This window comes from Siphateles boraxobius, unplaced genomic scaffold (assembly GCF_051911475.1).
Source record: "Siphateles boraxobius isolate OS27281-9 unplaced genomic scaffold, OSU_SipBor_1 42, whole genome shotgun sequence".
Lineage (NCBI taxonomy): Eukaryota > Metazoa > Chordata > Actinopteri > Cypriniformes > Leuciscidae > Siphateles > Siphateles boraxobius.
In genome coordinates this window covers 1,382,501-1,390,000 of record NW_027509053.1, presented here as the reverse complement: position 1 = coordinate 1,390,000, position 7,500 = coordinate 1,382,501, and positions in this window count along the sequence as shown.

Below are 7,500 nucleotides of genomic sequence, written 5' to 3'. Positions count from 1 at the left end.
ACACAAACAGACCTGTGCATATGATATATTTGGGAAAATAATCACTTGCAAATGTGGTTATCATAAGGTATGTAATGAATGTGATTATTTTACCTATGCTGGTGATCATTACTAATTTAAAAACATTTTTTAATAAGAGAAAAATGTTCATTATTTGAGCTGTAAAGCCTGACATGAAATAATAGTCAGAAAAAGGTGTGTGGGTATATATATATATATATATATATATATATATATATATATATATATATATATATATATATATATATAATGCGCACAAACTGAGCAAAGCTGTGCAATTTAGTGCAAATGCTGTCAGTACACTAGATTAATTTCTTAGCTTTTAATGTAAATCAGTGAGGTCTTTATAATGGTATAACAGGTTACTTGAATAAAATGCATATAAATGTCAATTTAACTCGCAGTAAAAAGATGCCTGCACAAAGACCTGAAGGTGGGTGTTTTTACAATTCTACTTAAAGGTGTATTACTTTCCTTAAAGAACAACAACCTATGAATCAGACGACAGTTTGCATGTAGTAATTGTGTACAACATGTTTTTCAGCAAAGTTTTGATTTTGATAATTTGCAGATTTTGAGACCTAGGGAAAACACTAATCCTAGGGAAAACACTAATGCATTTTTTACAGTCAGCAGAGCAGACAGTGTTAGGCATGCAAGCAGGACCACAGAGCAGTGCAGGCATGCAAGCAGGACCACAGAGCAGTGCAGGCATGCAAGCAGGACCACAGAGCAGTGCAGGCATGCAAGGAGGACCACAGAGCAGTGCAGGCATGCAAGGAGGACCACAGAGCAGTGCAGGTGCAAAACCTGCCTCATGGAGCAGTGCAGGTGCGCAGGCAAGACCAGCCTCATGGAGCAGTGCAGGTGCGCAGGCAAGACCAGCCTCATGGAGCAGTGCAGGTGCGCAGGCAAGACCAGCCTCATGGAGCAGTGCAGGTGCTCAGGCAAGACCAGCCTCATGGAGCAGTGCAGGTGCTCAGGCAAGACCACTGAGCACTGCAGGCGCAAAACCAGCCCCAGAGAGCAGTGCAGGCTCAAGATCAGTCCCAGAGAGCAGTGCAGGCTCAAGATCAGTCCCAGAGAGCAGTGCAGGCTCAAGATCAGTCCCAGAGAGCAGTGCAGGCTCAAGATCAGTCCCAGAGAGCAGTGCAGGCTCAAGATCAGTCCCAGAGAGCAGTTCTTCAATAAAGTGTGGTCTTTGTGGTGAAGACATTGATGTGGACTGTTTCTCCGAACATCTGTCAGATTACCATGTCCAAGAATGTTGTGACCAGTGTGGTGCAAAAGTCTGGGGTGCGGTTGGACTTCTTCACCACATTGAAACTAATCATCCTTGTACCAGTCTTGCAGGGACAGAATCTGTGGATCCACCAACATCTTCTCCAACAACATCATTTACTGAATCACCCGCATACATTGAAGAGCAGCAAGGCGTTCCACAAACTGCACCTCAAACACCATCCCTGGAAATTAACCTGAGGCCTCCAGTAGTGAATTGGGTGAGTTTTCTCCCCAAACAGTTCTGTCGAGTTATTAAGCCAGCAGACCAGAAGTGGATCGCGCAGTGTCTATATGACGCCACAGGACGACTTAAGCAGCAGTTTTCTCAAAACTGGTTTCATCCACCAAGTCCCAGCAAGCCTACAACTTCACCTCCTGATCCTAACACCTACTTTAGACAGCGTATGTTTCTGTGGGCCCCAATGAGAATGTGGGGTATTCCTCTGAAGTGCACACAGTGCAATAGGAAGATGCACCATTCAGGAATCTACACAAAAGTGAGGGAAGTCATTGATATTGACTCGAGATATTATTTAATTGGAGTAGACTACCCTCGCTGCAGTAAGTGTAAGATTCCTGTCTGCCCTTGGAGTTCGGAGATCCTCAAACAACTAGATCCCTCCCACAGAAACAAATTCCCCGCTGTTCTTACCACTCACCTTGCACTTGACAGGAAGTGTGTGACTTTGTTGAAGCCTAGAACTGCTGGGAACAGCTCCAGTTTCTTGCAGCAGGCGCTTGAAGAAGTTAACAGCGAGGAGTGGGCAAGACGTACCATTAACTATCTGACAGACTGTGAATTTCACAAAAAGAAATGTGCCCTGACACAGGCTGAAGTGGTATATCAGCAGCCACCGCCTTTTTGCCCCCTACCTCTGGCACAGTGGTTTGAGACGGTTCATGCCAACGAGATCCTGAGTCACATTGATGAGCTAAAGGGTGTCATAACATCAACATATGGTAGCATCCTGAAGCTTGATTCTACCAAGAAGGTAAATGTGTATAAAAAGAGGCAAATGCATGTTAATTTCAACTTGATGTTCAGAGATTTTTACCTGATTGTAATGTTTGTGTATTTATATAGATAACTAAAAAGCTTGCTGGTGGCATTGCGGACACTGCTACATGGATGACCAATGTTGGCAATGAGTTTGGCCAAGTCCTGAACTGTGTCCTAACCACTGGTGAGGGAGCTGTCATAGATGACTTGTGTCAGGGCATCGTAAAGCGATACAAGGATGCTGGGGAGCCAGAGCCAGCTGTGATTTACGTTGACCGGGACTGCTGCAGCGAGACAGGTTTGTTACATTAAGTCTTTACCTAATATGAATGTGTTTGTATTTCTAATTCATATTAGCAACCATTTCAGGCATGTTTCTAAATTACTAAAAACTAAATTTCATTCCTGTACATGGTTTTTCTAGGTGTTTGTTCATATTCTTTAAGAACACTCATAAAGAGAATTTTTAGAACTATTTACTATAGAAATTTATATTTTTTTAGATCTATTTACAATGGTTCTAAAATTCTTAATTTCTATTTACAGTAGCAATTTACTATGAGAACCCTGTTCAGTGTTTGCAATCAAGTAGACAAAAGCTTATGTAAAACAGCATTATTATATTTCTTTAATGATGCAAATGTAAATCTGAGAAAACAATCACTCCTTGTTTCTCATTGGTGTAGGCGTGACTCCAGTTCTTACCTGGTTCCGACCATGGAATATCACAGTGCGACTTGATGTGTTCCACTTCATGCGGCGGTTTACTGCTGGCCTTACAACGGAGCACCATCCACTGTATGGCACTTTCTGCTCCAAGTTGTCCAGCTGTATATTTGAATGGGACAAGGATGACATCTCTGGTCTTAAAGAGGCGAAAAAGACCATGCTTTAAAAAAAACATGGGGGTCATATTTCAACAGAGGCCCAAATCCTGTCAAGCATCACCTCAGGTGAGCTGGCCAAGCACTGCAGGAGGAGGACACGCGGAGTTGAAGAAACTCGTGTCTTGATACAAGGACTGCTGGACTCCATGTGGGAACTGACCGACACCACTGGTTTGCGCCTCATCAATCCAGAGAGCATGACACGTGTGTGGGAGGTACAGCAGAAACACTTACCTTGCATCCAAGATCCACCCAGTGTTCAGTTGTACACAAAACTGGGCTCCGGTTTACAGAAGGGTGACAAGGTTCTGGATGTACTGAGGTGTGGCAGAGGGTCCTCCTCTCTGGAAAGCTTCCATCGCCACCAGTGCACTTTTATTCCAGGTAAATTGAAATTATAAAACAATATTATGCATATATTTAAATAGTGTTGTCACAATACTGAAGTTGCTGACTTCGAAAATTAAAGGCACCAAATTGGAAACAAACCTTTTTCTTAGGCCTGGTGGTTCTGAGTGGGGGGTTATATAATAGTATTTTAATCATGTGAAACATTGTCTTTCAGGTTGGAGATGTAATGCACTACATACGCAGATGTACATGCTTGAGGGTGCATCTAGGTGGAACATCAACCGAGCTCATCAAGCTGTGGACATGAGTGGTACATCACTTACTAAAATGTATGATGTACGTTTAATGTCCCACATGAATGTCCTCAGCAACAGAGTCCTTGGATGTGGACTCCTGACAGAATTCAAACCTCCTGGGAAACCCACTGGTAAGATTCACCATTGTACACACTATTACGATAGTGATTCCAGGCATCACTGTGTGTTTTCAAAGGCTTTGCATGCTGCCTGAACGCTAACCAATCAGACCATCGTTTTCATGACTGATCATTGCTGTAAAGGTGCTTGTTCCTAGTTATAAGATATGTCAGTTTGTGAAGTTGAAGTGTATTTGTTTTAGTTTTTCTTTTGTGATTTTTGCTTTTACATTTTTCATGTTAATCGCAAAATAGATTTTTCATTAGCAACACTACATTCATCACATGCACTGTAGCCTACTGCTTTAGCCTGATATATAGCTCTTATTACAAAATGTTTATTGAATCTTTATGGCAGATGAGCGTATAGCTGTGGAGTACTTGCTGGCACAGTCTGACAGAGGAGACCTGCTTTCTCCACTGGAGCAACATGAAATCGCCTTGCCAGAGATGGAGGTTGAAGTTCAGGAGGATGAGTGTCTGGATGTCACAATATGTGAAGCGGCAGACCTCAATTTGGGCACACACACCCTTGCAAGTTCCAGCAGTCATGGTGATTCATTGATCTCACCTCTGGTAATGTCAATTTTCTTGATCGTTTTGAATTAAAATTACATAGGAATGTTAATGTTTTTAGGAGCAATGAATGAGTTGCTTCATGATTAAACGTTCATTTAATTAAAAGATTAATAATAGTCAATTTGAACAGTCAATTTTGTAACTGAAGTTTATTCTTCTCTTTAAAATGTTTTTAAAAAATCTAGGAAACCAGTGTGCCAAGTGGTGGCTCTTACAGTCCTGACATTGAAGACATTTCCTGTGCTGGGCCCAGCACACCAGCTCCGGTAAAGTTTCTAATACCTGATGCTTGTAATTTGTGAATGGTTTATCAAAGTATCAAAATAATTTCCTAATCCAGGATTCTGTTTTTGTTTCCATTTCTAGGACAGTAGATGTGATTCAAGGGGTGTTCCTGGATGGGAGGCAGTGGATAACCTGGCAGGCTATCTCGTCAGTCTCAACCGCACGATCACTGGTTTATCAACTAACGAGATAGCAGAGATCTTGCGGTTGTATTCGTATTTGCATACCATTGATCAGTCCCCCTCCAAGTATTCCCTTAAGTGCAAGAAAAAGACCTTGGAAGGTCCTTGGAGAGCTTCTCGGAAGCGTAGTGGCTCAGCCCCTGGTCAGCAAGCAGCTGAGAGGTGAGTTAAATTGTAGTGCACCGGTGTTAAATTTGAGTCTTGTTGAATGCTCCCTGTATAATTTAATTCCTTTCAAAGGTTAAAAATACTTTAAAAAAACTGTTTTGATGAGATCCAGGATAGATCATAAAGTCTATCTCTCATTGCCATACAATTCCAAAACATAATCAGTCTATATGTTTACAAAGCTATAATGAACCATAGAATACTAATCATACATAATACAATCATGCATCTTTTTATTCACAGACTGTTCATGACTCATGGTCAGGCTGCCCAGAGACCTGATGCCAACAGGGTTTCAGAATGTGTTGCACTCAAGCTTCTGAAGGAATTCAGGGAAGCCAGAAATAGGCCTAAAGATAACAAGGGCAAAACCTTTCCCATTCCTCAGGCAATTGTGATGATTTACAGCCACATCAAGCAGCTGCTTGAAGACTGCAGAGAGCTACTAGACCAGACCAACTTGGTGCTAGTTACTATAAACAACACCACAGTGTCTTCATGGTGAGTTGGATTTCAGCTTCCTAAATTCACTTCAGTAATATGAAATCTATTCCTATGATGAACGACTGCACTTCTGAAATAATAAATCTTTTGAACTATTCTCTATTCCACATGTATTTGTATATAACATACATTAAATGTATACATTGTTTTCAGACACCGTCTCATTTTGAAACTTGCAACCTTTTATATGTCTGCCAAAAAAAGGATTTAAAAAATTTGGTAATAAATGCATACATTGTTTCACAAAAGCTTTTCAGAAATTCAGAATGTTACGGTTTAGAATACGTTATTGCTTATTACACAGCTTTCTGAAATGCTTGATTCTGATTTGTCAGTTGAGACATTCCACAGTCTGTTTTTCTCTGATAATGTTCACAAAGTGCGAAGTTCATCAATTACGAAATGAGGTCAATTCGGCTATAAATCAGCTGTAATGTTATCAGTTTAGTTATTGTCCAATAATGTCAGTATAGTCAAATTGATAATATTGCTGAATGTTAAAGGAACACGCTGACTTTTTGGGACTTTAGCTTATTCACCGTATCCCCCAGAGTCAGATAAGTCCATACATACCCTTCTAATCTCCGTGCGTGCTGTAACTCTATCCGACGCCCCCACCGCTGGCCTAGCTTAGCACAAATACTGGAGGTAAATGGCTCCATCTAGCATACTGCTCCCAATAAGTGACAAAATAACATCAACATTTTCCTATTTACATGTTGTGATTTGTATAGCAACAGTGTGTACAAATAACAAGGCCATATGAGACGCAGGCTTCTTCTAACCATATACATACTGGGAAGTATATTCTCAGAAGGTGAAGCACTGCTACTTGGACGGAGTGATTTACTCGCAGCACCTGAGAACTGGTGAAGAGCAGAGAGTTTGCTCAGAGTTGGAGTAAATCACTCCACAGAAGTAGCAGTGCTTCGGAGATACGGTGAATAAGCTAAAGTCCCAAAAAGTCGGCGTGTTCCTTTAATGCTGAAGTATCCAATTGATGGATAGTTTTTGAATAGTTTAGTGTACATAGTTTATAAAAACAAATCAGTAGAGATGTTTTGTAAATGTACTGTGGGTAAAGCTAAAAATGTCTGTTATTCTTTCCCAGGCTTCTCGACAGACAGAAAAGAACTGACCGGGACACCTTGCTACAAGGAGTGGAGCTTCCCCAGCCTGTTGGTTTGGCAAAGGAGCCACTGCCAAAGCCTAGAGAACTCCCATCTGCACCTGTTGAACATGGACATGTTGCCATTGAGTTCCAGGAGCCTGAAAATCGGGAGGGTGAGGCAGTTATACGCCAACGTAAATGTGCACGAACTGGAACTGCAGTGTTTTCTATTACGCACACAGACACTGGGCTTGTAGACACATCTCCATCTGGCACAGACTGGCCTTGGGCCCAGCACTTTCCTGGGTGGCATGTCTGGCCTGGGAATTCTGATTTGTCTTTTCCACCATCGCACTCTCAGGGTTGGTCGTCTTTTCCACCAGGCCAACCGCCATCAGTTCCACCATCGCACTCTCAGGGTTGGTCGTCTTTTCCACCAGGCCAACCGCCATCAGTTCCACCATCGCACTCTCAGGGTTGGTCGTCTTTTCCACCAGGCCAACCGCCATCAGTTCCACCATCGCACTCTCAGGGTTGGTCGTCTTTTCCACCAGGCCAACAGCCATCAGTTCCACCATCGCACTCTCAGGGTTGGTCTTCTCTTCAGCCGTGCCAACAGCCATCGGTTCCACCATCGCACTCTCAGGGTTGGTCGTCTTTTCCACCAGGCCAACCGCCATCAGTTCCACCATCGCACTCTCAGGGTTGGTCGT